The sequence below is a fragment of the Canis lupus genome, chromosome 17 (assembly GCF_048164855.1).
Source record: "Canis lupus baileyi chromosome 17, mCanLup2.hap1, whole genome shotgun sequence".
NCBI lineage: Eukaryota > Metazoa > Chordata > Mammalia > Carnivora > Canidae > Canis > Canis lupus.
The window spans coordinates 56,926,147-56,941,122 of NC_132854.1; the positions used below are offsets into that span (position 1 = coordinate 56,926,147).

At 40.1% G+C, this 14,976-nt stretch overlaps 1 pseudogene; it reads left to right on the plus strand.

Moving 5' to 3' along the window:
* The first annotated feature begins 7,763 nt into the window (after nucleotides 1-7,763).
* Nucleotides 7,764-8,213, plus strand: LOC140608261 (large ribosomal subunit protein eL32-like; annotated as a pseudogene).
* Nucleotides 8,214-14,976: the final 6,763 nt, after the last annotated feature.

A 14,976-nucleotide genomic window follows, 5' to 3' on the forward strand; every position in this document is an offset into this window, starting at 1 on the left:
ATGGACAATTGTTTCAACTGTTTTTGATGTTTGGAAAATTTCCAAGTAAAATGGGAAAATATATGCCACAGCTCCCTACTTTTATACATTGAGTCCAAATGCCTCTGCCTGGCTTTTAAAGCTCAGAATTTAAAAAGTTGTGCCATACCTGTCCAACTTTATTTCTACTGTTCCCTGTCAAGCCGTGCGCTATAAACCAAGCTGATTTCCTCAGTCTCCTTCACTTCTGCTGCGCTCATTTTCTCTTTCACGCTTTTATTCCTGCTGTTTCTCCTGCCTCAGATGCCCTAGTATCCCCTTTTCTTCTGAATCTTACCAGTCCTCCATTGAGGTCCTGCTGAATGCAGCCCTCACTCCGGTCCATATACATGGATCTCCTGCTATCCTTATGATTTAATGCAAACTCTATAGTGCCTTACATTGCTTGCTTTTAAGTTCTGGTCTGTTAGTCTGGTCATACGTCATCATGAATCCTGATACTTCTTTGTGCTACTCAGCATCTAGTATAGCACCGAGTAGTAGTAGGTGATCGACCAATGATTGCTAGATGGCTCATGGATGATCAACAACCATAGACATGAATTCAGTCTTTGAATGAATTAGCATCCTTTGCACTCTCAGGGACACAGTGCCTGCCATGGTTATGGCCTCTGGCCCATGGGAGATTTTTGATAACTTGGATAAATAAGTTTTTTAAAAAAACATATGTCTGCCCTTTCTCTATTTGAATGTCTGTTTTTCAATGCATTATGTCTACTGAACAGACTATGCTTCCTGTTGCCATATATTATACAAGCATAAACAAACAAATACATAAGCAAATAAGTAAATAAGCAAGCAATCTACACATTCACTGGGAAATTAGTACAATTTCAAAGTTGGAAGAACTGTTACCACTTGCATCTAGAACGGGTGCCTGCCTGGGGCTACTATAAAAGAAAGGCAGATTATGTATTCGTTTCCTATTACTTGCATAACAAATTATCACATATTTAGTGGCCTAAACAACACAAATTTATTATCTTCTCCTTTCTGGAGGTCAGACATCTACAGCGAGTCTTCCAGGGCTAAAATTAAGGTGTTGGAGCTGTGTTCATTCTGGAGACCCCAAGTAGCCTCAGATCTGGCATATTTGAGAACAGCAGGGAAGCCAGTGTGGCTGTGCAGAGCCAGGAGAGTTACAGAAGATGAGCTCAGAGAGATAAGATTGTATAGAACTTTCTGGGCTCCTAAAGGACTGGACCTTGTACTCTGCATGAAGTGGAGAGCTATTGGAGGGTTTTGAGCAGAACACTATTTTCAGAAGGATCCTTCTTTATTTTATTTTATTTTATTTTATTTTATTTATTATTTATTTTATTATTTATTTATTTATTCATTTTTTCAGAAGGATCCTTCTTACTGATATGCTGTGAATAGATTTTTATTTTATTTATTTTTTTAAATAATAAATCTATTTTTTATTGGTGTTCAATTTACCAACACACAGAATAACACCCAGTGCTCATCCCGTCAAGTGCCCCCCTCAGTGCCCGTCACCCATTCACCCCCACCCCCCACCCGCCTCCCCTTCCATCACCCCTAGTTCGTTTCCCAGAGTTAGGAGTCTTTATGTTCTGTCTCCCTTTCTGATATTTCCCACACATTTCTTCTCCCTTCCCTTATTGTAAATAGATTTTTAGAATGGGGTAAGAACAGAAGCCAGGAGACCAGGAAGGAAGCTACTGTAGTCATCCAGGTGAGAGATAATGGTGGTTTGGACCAAAGTGGTAACAGTGTGAGGTAAAGGATATCTATCTATCTATCTATCTATCTATCTATCTATCTATCTATCTATCTATATTTTTTTAAGATTTTATTTTTTCATGAGAGACACACAGAGAGAGGCAGAGACTTAGGTAGAGAAAAGCAGGCTCCCTGCAGGGAGCCTGATGTGGGACTCAATTCCAGGACTCAGGATCTGGATCTGAGCCAAAGGCAAGGCGCTCAACTATTGAGCCACCCAGGTGCCCCAAAGGATATGTTTTGAAGACTGAGCTAACAGGGTTTCCTGATGGAGAAGATATTAAATGTATTGAGAAAGAGGGAGAGAGAGAGAGAGAGAGAGAGAGAGAGAACAAGAACCTAAAAGGAAAAACAATTGAACTCTTCCTTTGAACTACTCTTGGAGCACAGGAAAGGGTGTGGAGCACGAATAACTTAACACCCAACTATTGTCAATGACATGAGCCTAAATGACCATGAAGGGAACCTTCTTATTTGACTGTGTGCTGCGGTATATTTGACATTTTTACAACAATAATATAGTTTTATGTTACTTGCATAATATTAAAAAATGTCACTGATGAGATTGACAGCTTTTGTCAAAGACACGTTTCCCTTCATTTAGGCAATGTGTACACAGTCTTAACATGACCTTTATCAGGTTAATTGAGACAAATATTTAGCATCACAGTTGGCAAGGACACTACAGAGTGTCATGGAACCATTTGATAAATATAGGATGATAAAAACACAATCAAGAATGAACAATTAGATTTGTTATTGACTCAGGAGATTGAGATACAAATACAATCGGGGTTAATAGGTGTACCATTGTGGATCACGGTAAATTTTTCGGAAGGGAGAAAAATTTACTGATTGAAAGAAAACAGTGATGAAACTATATTGTTGGAATGGTTGAGAGGAGACAGGTCCTTTTTGTCCCCCTACAGCTGTCCCATAGTGCCTCACTATGATGAATTCAGGATAGATCTCAACATTTTCCACACTGATAGGGAAGTACACTAATCAGACTTCACGTGGCCCTATAGATTCTTTCCCCCAGATTATCAAGTCTTTCCCCCGTACCACAGGGGCCTTTCTGATACTGAGTATATGTCTTGAAACATTACATATGCAAAAATAAATTGAATGCTTTATTTAAAAAAATTAAAACTTAGCTAAGTTTATGAGTCCATGCACACACACAAAGATGCTTTGGAGTTGTTCAGAGGGCTAAGTGCCATTGTGATAGGGCAGTGCTCCATAAACTTTAATGCACACAGCCATGTAAGGAGTTACTGTTTTGATTTCATTTATCAAGGTTTGAGATATTGTAGACATGAGGATTTCTAGGTATGTGTAATATGTGCACCTGAACACCATTTAAAAAAATAATGTGAATTGGAAGATTCCTAACTCCTAGAAAGTGTTCCTTGATCTTTTGGTTCCTTCTTCCTCATTCTGGAGGGTGATAGTCTTTAGTGTTCTAGACCCAAGCCATAAATGGGATTTCCTTCTGTCCCTCACGCTCTCTCCAAGTCTTGTTGACCTCCTTTCCTTTCTGATGCTGTGGATGCTTTAGGTCAGGACAAGCTCTTGGCTCTGATTTCATAGGGCCACAACCCTTTACCCAAAACCCTTGAGGCTAAATGTGTTGTTCATGAATTCAGATTGTTCTGATTTTAAACAGGAAATCTGGACCCTGAGCCACATATTCCATACCATCACCAGCAGGAGCTAGAATTGCTCCCCAGAATCATATCCTTTAATATTTCTGCAGCAAACATACAAATAGTCATGTCTAGTGGGATAACTAAAAATTATGCAGAGTCTCATATCAGGTCAGGGCAGGTTTTGTCATAAATGACTCTAGGTCAGGTCAGGTTTTAGTGCCACATCCATTATTAAGAATAATTTTTTTTTTTTTTCAGTTTTTAGAGCTTTTTGGCTTTGGAATTGAGGATAAAGGATTTTGGACTTAGAGTTAAAAGATGGTGTGCCTGTTACATAATAGTTCCAGGAAGGCTTGAGGCTGTAGTCATCCCATCTCTAATTTATTCTTCATATCAGCACATTTCAAATTTTGGGCTTCTCTAGCCTTGCTACTTAATTGCTTTAGATAAGGATCCAGCCCATATAGTTCAAACCATCAGCACTTTCACCTTCAACAGTGGGATCTGGCTGGAGCCCCAAATATCAAAGATGCAAATCTGGTTACATGGTATTTTTTCCCACTAATTCTGTCAATGGCTCCTGTCTGCCCACCAGAGAGATTCTTCACATGAGGAGTTTGCAGTTCAGGGTTCTCTATGGCCTGACCCCTACCTGCCCAGTTCCCCATCAGCTGCTGTTCCCCTCTCCCTCCTTCACTCTCAAGGTCAGACTTAACGGCCTACTCAATGTTCTCTCTTTTCCAACCTCTGAGCTCACCTGTGATTTAAATACTCTTCCCTTGGGTCAGCTCGGTGAGTTCACACTTGTTCATGATGCAATTCAAACATCTCCACACCAGTGAAAGCTTCTCAGCTCCGCCAAGGTAGAGTTTCTTGGTTTTTGTGTGTTGCCAACGTAGCTGGTGTATATATAAATATATACCAGCCCCATATTGATGGCGTTATTGCAGATATTATCCACCTGTCTGTATCTCCACTTAGGCTGCGGGCAATCCTGAAGGAAGAGACCATGACTCCATCATCTCTGTATTCCCAGCATCCAACTCAGGACCTGGTGCATTTTTAATAAATGTTATTTGAAGAAAAGAATAACTGGAGTATAGTCATACCTTTAGTTCAGTGTTTCTGAAAAGTGGTCCAAAGCCTTACTGTTACATAAATACCCAAGGTCTCTTAAAAAACTTCAGGTACTGGAGACCCTAAATGGCCCCAAAGAGAATTCCAGAAGGAGACTCTGAAATCTGAACTTTAAAACCAACTCACCAGGTATTTTGAAAGCTGAAAGCTGTTATTTTGGGGGACTTTGAGGCATATAGGATTTGTAGCAGAAAGGAACTGTTAGACTTCAGGTGATTTTCTTCTATTATCCACTTTATAGTTTTACCGCCTAGCCCTCGGCCATGGCAGCCGCACACCCGAACTGTTCTTTAGATCCCATTTCCTCCGTACGTCCCTCTTCAGCTCCTAATCTGTTTTGTAACAAGAAACCCTCCAAGAGTAATCAAGAGCATCTCCTCTTCTGATCCTCACAGCAATCCTCAGGTACATGGCACTTCATGTTTATGATGGTGTAGGGGATGACGGAATGTTGCTTATTACATTATAGACTGACTCTGCTTTGGGAGTGGGGGGCATTATCTATGGAATAAAGAGCAGACTTGTGTTGATGGCCTTGATAAAGGTTACTTCGGCTACTCAGAAGCCCTTTTCACTCATTTGTCTCTAGAACTCTATTCTGGAGAGCTGAGATTGCTGGACCGCGCGTGCCAAGAAAACGTCAGCCAGTAGTACAAGAGTTCCTCTCTTAGAACGGGATTGCTCTGCCCAGGGATGTCTTCACGAGAGTGGAATGAGGCTTTTTTTCTGCATGGGCAGGCAGGACTGATAGTCTATTATATCATCAAAGGGCAGACTTGAAAAAGGAAATGGAACTTTCCTTCATTCTTCCTTCTTATTGCTACTTAAATGATGACCCTTAAGAGCAAAAAAACCCCAAGTTACTTATTTTTCTAAATTAAAATAAATGTAGGCATGAGTTCCCCTCCCTGCACCATCCTCCCATCCCCTCACCCACCAAGGTTGGAGAAAAGCCCAGTTTGGTCACTATTGTCAGGGAGTCCTTTCTTTTACTTTGTAAGAATCCAAAGGTCATAGTCCAGAAACTTGGAGATGCTCATGGCTACGGCTGTGCTGAGGAGGGAGGGTGGGAAGCTTATGCCCTCCGTGCCTGCATCAGGCCTGGAGCTCTTTTGCCAAAGCATCTGCTTTTCTGTTCTCCGCCATTCAGCGGCAGCCTGAGAGAAACCTTACTAAGTCCCAGGGTCCTGGATGGGGTAGAGGGTAGATCTTGCTCACTTGTAGAAATACTCAACCTGTACTTTTCCAAGGCTCAGGGAAACCGTGATGCAGGCCATCACTCCCCACCTGCAGTTTAAAGCATGAGTTCCGTCTTCCATGCTTCTGAGAGACATGACCTTGGTGGTCATCTCCCCGGCCCCCTCATGGGAAGGAGCTTTCAGACCTTTAGAGACAGGTGGAAGTAGGGAAAGGAGGTGACTTCTTTTAAATCCATTCTAGTAAAAGAGCCCCTAACAATAGTTGATTGCATTTTTCCCTTGATAACTCACCTTATCATTATAAACACCAAGGGAAAGAACAAGACAGGGACAGATTAGATCGAGACACTTGCCAGATCTTGTGTGTGATTTTTGCCCGTGACTTGTTAGCTCTAGATGTCCCTTTGCCTTCATTTTTGTCTTCCTTTGTGTAGGAGACAGGCAGGTCCTCTTAACAAGGAGGGTCGTGTCTCTCCTCTCTAGCTAGTAATGTTAACGGTCATCATCTAGAATAGGTCCAGTGCTGTTCAAAGATCCATCTCTCATTCTTATCACTCCACAAGGTATTATCATCCCCATTTAACAGATGAGACTCACAGACATTAAGTATTTTTTCAAACAGCCAGTAAAGAGTAGAAACAGAATCCAAAGTAATGTCTACGTAACTCCGAAGCCCACGCCCTTTCTAACATTTTCCTAAATCTTATGCCATTAGACCTAAAATACAACCTCCCATAATGGCCTAACCATGAACTTTGAATTGGTGCAATATTCACTAATATAAAGCCTCCAAGCTCTCTGATGTAACTTCTTGTTATTGTGAGTCTAAGGAATATGGAATAATTCAAATAACTCTTGCTGCATTGCAGGGGAATATATTTCATTAGCTTATTTTTATTAACATCCTGTAGTTAATTCCCTCGTTTCTTCTGAGAGTTCTGGTTTACAGATAATTAAATCCATGCTCTTCTCTGCTCATCGGTATAAACTGGACATCCTACTGAGGGTTGCTGGCTACTCTTGTCATTCTGTGCCTTTCTTCTCCTACATATATCTTCATAACATCACGGGTCAGATGGTTGGAGGACTCTGTTTGCCCAATAACATAAATGTTTTCAACTCAGCTGCTAAATGATTTTCTCAACTGAGGCTTTGTAGATATTTCCTTCTGAATTGTCTAATTTTCTTTAGATTGTAACATGGCTATTTTAATCATAGCACACAGTGCTGCTTGTAGAGGTCATCAAATCACAGTTCCCAGGGCAAGTATTGGAAAAGCATCACTGCGTTTGGTTCATCTCCTGCCCATTGTATTTCCTGGATTTCATATGTAAGCTTCTGTATTATTTAGCAATGACTGTTTTGCAGATTGCCCCGTAAAAGAAAATTGGCTGGCTCGCTTTTTGATAACATTCTTTAAAATGTGACTATTCTGTTTTCTAGACCAGCTAGGTAACAGATAGGAAATTGGAAGTAGTTGTATTACCAGGGAAAAAATGTAAGGTGAGAAATGGGAGCGCTATTTGAAAGAGATGGCTTTCCTTATTAGACTCGTAAGTCAATAGATTCTTTACCTTCTCATATAAGGTGCTGATGAGACATAGTGCTGGACATTTCTTAACCCCTTGTGGGAAAATTCTTCTTCTGTCCAGGGATCTAGTGGGAGTTGGAGTATGCATTCTGCGCCAGTCCATACAGCTGATTGGATTGGGAAGAGCATCTGGCCATACTACAGTAGTGGACTAGAAGGGGGGCTCAGAACAAAGTCTCTGCCTAAATAGGGAGGATCTGGGCCAACTGGATCACCATCTTTTAGAAATCTGAACAGTGTAGCTAAGATCAAGTAACTAGTGGCAGGTGTAGAAGATGGAAGTCCATGCAGTAGAGAGAGGTCATAGTGGACCAAGAGGGAGGGTGTTACAAGTAAAGGGAAGCTAGTCTCTTCCTTGGTGCTGCCTGCGGAGGGGGCAGCCATCTATTGCTGGGCATCATGGCAGCCCTCAGACCTCTGGTGGAGCCCAAGATCATTAAAAAGAGGACCAAGAAATTCATCTGGCACCAGTCAGACCAATATGTCAAAATTAAGCACAACTGGCGGGAACCAGGCATTGACAATAGGTATGGTACACAAAAGATTCAAGGGCCAGATCTTGATGCCCAGCATTGGTTATGGGAGCAACAAGAAAACAAAGCACATGCTGCCCAGTGGCTTCTGGAAGTTCCTAGTCCACAATGTCTAGGAGCTTGAAGTGCTGCTGATGTGAAACAAATCTCATCGTGCAGAGATTGCTCACAATGTATCCTCCAAGAACTGCAAAGCCATTGTGGAAAGAGCAGCCCAATTGGCCCCAGAGTCACCAATCCCAATGCCAGACTGCATAACGAAGAAAATGAATTGACAGCTTATGTGCGTGTCACATTTGTGTTAATAAAACCATAAAACTACCAAAAAAAAAAAAAAAAGTAAAGGGAAGTTAGAAGGAAGCCAAGTGGTAGACACAGGAAGAGTGAAAGAGGCATAGAGAGGAACAGGCTGAGAGAGAGTAGCTGGGTCCCATGGATGATTGAGTAGAAGAACTAGTGCTTGTGTAACCTCAGGCCCTAGAATTGGTGTGAACCTGGGCTTTTCTTTCTGGGCTTCTGTGAAGTCTTTTTGACATTTGTGATTGCTGCTTACTCATTCCTATGGGTCTACTGACAATAAACTAGGTTCTCTGAAGGAACTTGAGGTTTTTCAACTAACCAGTATGCCTAGTGCTCATTTTAAATAGCGTTTTTTTCTCAGTTTATATGCTTTCTTTTATTCATTCATGCAAGAAGTAGGAGGTAATATCAGAAATTTATTTTTGAGCATAATTCTACTGGTATGAAGGACATAGGGTTTATTCTTTTAGCTTTCATTAGGAGGAACTTAATGTTGGATACAATTTCTGGGCATGAAGGTGAGCCATGAGAAGAGATAGCAATCGGTGTATGGTGATTGTATCTTATAAGATCAGGGAAGATCCTTTAGGTAAGAATAATCATATTGATGATGAACTATACTTACAGGTTAAAATTATGTTTACTTAGCAATGTCTAATCTACTCGGCATTGTATGTTAGGATATTTAGGAGGAGCTGTCGCTTAAATAAGGTTAGAGTTCTGTTGAGCTTCTTTCTTTGATTTAACTTAGCCTGGGAGGTCTGGGACATGATGCAGGCATATTGGAGATGTGCTCTCATACTTCTAGGGTAGGGAGGAAACCAAGCAAGTGGCTGAGAATATGGCTGTTGATCCAAAATCGAGCTCCACCATTTACCATGTAAGAGTTTGGACAAGTCCCTTAATCTTTAGTTTCCTTATATACAGACTGTAGTGCTGATACCTTAAGGATTAAATGAAATGATATGTTAAAGGATGGAACATGATCGTTAGCATTCAACGGAGGGTTCAAATGAATTTTGAACATCACAACCCTGATGCTAGAATGTTATAGTTGTCATGTCTGTTGTGGTTATTGCTGATGCTGGACAGCATAGACCCCAAATGGCTAGCTGTTACCCAAGGACCAAATCTGGCCTGCTATCTGTTTTTGTAAATACGTTTTAATGGGAGACAGCCACATCTTCTCATTTGCTTGTTGTCTCTGTCAGCTTTCATGCTACCGCAGTAGAGCTGAATGGTTACGACAGACCCTATGGTTCACAAGACCTAAAATATATACTACTTGACTCTTTATAGACAATGTTTTCTGATCTTTGCCACAGTGGAAATAGGAAACAGTAAAAGCTTAACGGTCATAGAGATCTGAAATTGAATTCTGGTTCTGTTCCTTAGTTTAGGCAAATTGGACAAATTTCCCTTTGAGACACAGTTTGCTCGCTGGCTACGGTGACCTGCAGATATCATATTAATGTGTTCACATGTGAAGTCCCTTAGTACAAAATAGTTGTTCAATAAATAGTAGTGTCAGTGTCTTCCTTATATTCTTCCTTCTGCTTTACTTCCTACTGTAAAGAAGGTAGATTGGACGGTTCTGGGTTTAATTTCACTACTTCAAAAAAATATCAAAGCATTGTAATTTATGTTTATTTACACAGTATCATCTTCCTACAAGGAGATAGGTGTACTTTGCCTGAATTCTTAGAAGCAAGTAGGACAGGTAGCAATACAAGTTAATACTGAATTCAAATAAAAAAATATTCTTCTCCAAGGGGAAATAACTTGTCTTTCAAATTCACTGGCAAATTCAAATTTGTATTTCTTTTTTTTTAAAGATTAATTTGTTTATTTTTAGAGACTGTGTGTGAATGGGGGTGTAGGGGGGAGGAATAGAGGAAGAGGGAAAGGGGAGAACCTTTAATGGACTCCTTGCAGAGCCCAAGTCCGGGCTCCATCTCATGACCCTGAGATCATGACCTGAGTGGAAACCAAGAGTCAGATGCTTAACCAACTGAGCCCCCAGGCGTCCCTCCAATTTGTTTTGTTTTGTTATTTATTTATTTATTTATTTATTTATTTATTTATTTATTTATTTATGATAGTCACAGAAAGAGAGAGAGAGAGAGGCAGAGACACAGGCAGAGGGAGAAGCAGGCTCCATGCACCGGGAGCCCGATGTGGGACTCGATCCCGGGTCTCCAGGATCGCGCCCTGGGCCAAAGGCAGGCGCCAAACCGCTGCACCACCCAGGGATCCCCATGTCCCTCCAATTTGTATTTCAAATTCAAATTCATTAAGCAAATCTTGTAAAGCAGAATGTTACATAAATGTACCTGTAGCTTCAAAGTTTTATTTATTGTGCTTAACATAAATTGAGATAACATGGTATTTGCATCATGACTATTATAATTCTAAGGTTGACAAGATGTATTTTTTTTGAGTGGTGCTAGTTGGTCAGGCCTATCTGGTGGACAGATGGAGGAGCAAATGTGAGTCAGAGCTTCCACATTCTGTAGACAAGTACAGGGACGAATTTATCAAAGGCAAGTTCTCTGGTGAACTGAAGGCTGAGAATAGCGTGACATTTTCATGCAAATCACTCTTCTTGCTCTTCAGTCTTGAATATGTTTAGTTGAATTAAATTTGTCATACTCATAATCACTCATGAATAACTAACATTTCCTATTTCCTGCTAATTCAGAAAAAGACCCGCCATCTCATTTTTAGAAATTAAATACTTATAGATATTTCTCATTTTCAGTATGTCAGAGAGACAAATTATTAAATATATATATGCTGAGCAAATTAGTTTTGAATTTGCTTTTTTTTTGAAATTTTTTCCTTTTGAGACAATTCTTGGCTTGCTTATCTCTGTTGACTCAATTCCCATAATTTGGATATTCTTTATATACCCCATGTGAACCTGTGTCCTGTAGAATGTAGAACATTGATAGTGGAGCCTGGAGATAGGGATCCTAAACATAAGATCTAATTTTAATTTTTTCCCTCTTTAAAACTAACTTCCAAATTCATTATTTTTAACACTTTTGCCAGTGGCTTACATTAATCTGCTTAGGGTCTACAGCCACAGAAACATCAGAGAGTGGAGGCATTGCCCTGAGGGTATCTTTCAGATGCATTCTCTTTAAGAAGTGTTATTTTTGGGTACATGTATTAAGTTGACCACATATTAATTAGGCCAATTTGTGACAAAGCTAGTGGGCTCAGCAAAGCAAACATGATTTTTGTAGAGAGGACAGGATAATTCCCCACCAAACATGCTATTTTTATTATTTTTAGGGAGTAATTTCATCTCGAGACTTCCTACACTCCATCGGTGTCTGAGGTATAAGATATACATCGTAGGGGATCCCTGGGTGGCTCAGCGGTTTAGCATCTGCCTTTGGCCCAGGGCACGATCCTGGAGTCCCGAGATCGAGTCCCACGTTGGGCTCCCAGCATGGAGCCTGCTTCTCCCTCTGCCTGTGTCTCTGCCTCTCTCTCTCTCTCTCATGAATAAATAAATAAATAAATAAATAAATAGATCTTAAAAAGAAAGATACACATCGTAGACTCTTACTAACAAACATGTGGGGAGAATAAATGAGTTTGCAGCACTGATATTTCCACCTGCTTTAATACATTTTTGGTTATATGAATAAATAAGCCATATAAACTATAGACCAATGAGTCCTTCTCAGATCCTTTTTTTCATATAAAAGGAGAAAAGTAAGAGTTTGGAAGATGTGAGGTTTGGATCCTATTACTGGCTCTGACGCTGCTTGGCCAGGTGGCCTTGAATAATTTCTCTAATTTCCCTGGCTTTTGATCACCCTTTCTGCTAAATGAGAAGCCTGAATCAGATGATGTCTTAGCTCCTCTAGCTTTTAAATTTATTGAGTATGTTTCTTTTTGTTCCATATATTTCAGTAGTTCAGAATTATTACTTAGGCTGCATAAGTAGAACTCATACAGAGAATTTGTCATTTGTGTATTAGGATGTTAGAGAGCTTCTCTAGGTTTTCTGCAGCTCCTGTGGTAATGATGATGGCTATCCAGAACCTTCTTAGCAAAGCTGAAAGGAATGATCAAGTTTCATTCTATAGGAAATGTGTTTGCTGGTCATAGGGTCTCAGTAATAGGTTTAGACATGATTGTACAATACAAATGTGTGTTCACTTAAATATTGTTACTAATCATAATAACACCACTTTCTTTTGAGGATGCATATTGATTTTTGAGGTTGTGGTTAATGACCAATGAGGTAAAATATTCATGCAAGCTCTCAACCAGTTGCTTGTGGCCCACTTTTGATTTTCATGCCAGCTGTAGTAAAGTTCCAAGTCATCTGCTGCTGCTACTAATGGAATTGATTCTTCATTGTCTGCGGTATCCTTGATGCCATACCCCTAAAGAGACTTTACCTCTTCCCTAAGTTTATCTGCTACTTGGGATCACACTCCACATACATGATCTGCACTCAGGTTTTTGTCTTGGCTCTGTACTTGGGGTCACCCCAACTAAGACAAGATCATCTGAATAATGGCATATTATTTCCTTTCAATATCTGAAATAAATGTAGGACAGGAAGTACAAATTGTGCTACTCTCTAGAAGCTAGAATAAACACCTTTGAAGATGTTATAATCTTAATTATAAATAAAAAATTAAATGACCTTGGCTCACTTTCAACAAAAATCTAGCTGTTTTTTAAAAAAGAGATCTTTGCTGTACCGTGGTATCTCAATCTTTTTTGAGCTTTTAAATTTTAACCCTCCGAAGAAGTTGAACTTGACTAGTGATAGCATTTGCTCTTTAGGAAGGCTGGGGGCTGTTTAAAAGAACAACCAGATATCTTGTACCAGCTAGAAATTGTGTAGAAAGGAGGCCAATGGTGAGAAAAATGCCACCATAGCAGTCATTTGTGTTGATATCTGACTCTTGATCTCATATCTTAGAAAGTCCTTGGATCCATAATTTAATTTTTCTTATGATACTCCCATATAAAAGTTACAGCTGTCATTTATTTGCAATACATCTGAAGATTTTTTTTTAATTTTTATTTATTTATGATAGTCACAGAGAGAGAGAGAGGCAGAGACATAGGCAGAGGGAGAAGCAGGCTCCATGCACCGGGAGCCCGATGTGGGATTCGATCCTGGGTCTCCAGGATCGTGCCCTGGGCCAAAGGCAGGCGCTAAACCGCTGCGCCACCCAGGGATCCCACATCTGAAGAATTTAAGAGAATGTGAAAATTGTTCTGGAATATTCTTTGTTCATGAAGCTGTGTCTGGGTTCATCAAAGCCTTGACTGGACTCCCTAGCAATGAGATAAGCATAGACCTAGAAGAGACCTTTTGAAAAGATCATTGACTGTAGTCCCCTATTATACAGTTGAAGAAAAAAGGTATTGATTTGTCCGGGGTCAGACAGTAGCAACAGATTGGACCTAGGTGTCCTGCCTCAGTCTTCCGGGGCAATAGGGTCACATTAAATCCTGAGGTTCCAGTCGGGTGTGAAAACTTCCCGTAATGTGTTGGCTCAAGTGGGCATACCGTTATTAAATATCAAAAGGGAAGAACAGAGCTAAGATTGGGGTGTATGTCATTAAGGGAAAGCAAGGAACCATTTGATTTTGCAAACCACCTGCAAAAATAATAAAAAAAATAACCAAGTTTTGTCTTACTGCATATTCAATGGGGGCAAATGTCTACTGAATGTAGAACTTGAGATAAGCTTAGTTGTTTGTTCGCAGCTCAGAGTGAAATCTTAAAAATCACAGATGCTTTCTTCAAAATCATCATTATGATTGTGGGTTAAAATTTAATGTTAAGTTAGAAAAGTTTATACACATTATGAAGTTTCTGAAGGTATTTGTTTTTCTGTGGGTCATTTGGGTGATGCCAGGAGAATACTTCTTGTCCCTAAATTTCTTTCTCACTTGACTTCCTGGCTCTAACACTTTTACCTTTTGGGTTATGATCAATGCAGACAGCTAAAGGGACCTCAGTGATAGGCAACGGTTTGTCAGCTTGAACGACTTATTAGTGCTCTAGCAGAGACGAGCAACGTGATGGAATGGGTCACAGAATGGGTAAGTTTTGATGTAAGCAAGAAAAAAAGGAATATTTCATGAAAGGAAGTCTGCATCATGGTGAGGACAGAGCAGAAGCTAAAAGTTTTTTAAAAATGAGAATGTTTACAAGAAGGATAGTAGAAGCTGTTGAATAATAATATTGACCATCCTACAGTTTTATCTGGAATTTGCCCTGGTGGCTAATAATATGTACCGGCTTTGGGTTTTTTTCTTTCCAATAACAATACAGTTATGACATTTACAAAGTGCTTTACAGGTTATCATGCTCGGCCACAGCCATGACCTCATTTAAATGACAGTTAGCCTGGACAGGTACTAGAAGCTCCATTTTTAGAGACAATGAAATTGAGGCCCAGGGCTATTAAATGATTTGTCCCCAGTTATATAACCAGTGTGGGGCAAAGCTGAGATGCCAATTTGCATCTTTTGGTTCTGAATTCTGTGTTTGTTCTCCTGTGCCACGCTGGGTCGGGGCAAGAATTTATGCTTCAGAATCAGATGACCCAGGCTGGAACTTGCCACCTTTTTTTTCCCCCTAGCTGTGTGACCTTGAACATGTTACTAACTGTTCTGAATCTCAGTTTCTTTACCTATGAAAACTAAGAAATAATAATAGCTACTTATAGGATTGTTGTGAAGATTCCATAGGTAGAGCAAGCAAAGCAACTGGCTTAATTCTGGCA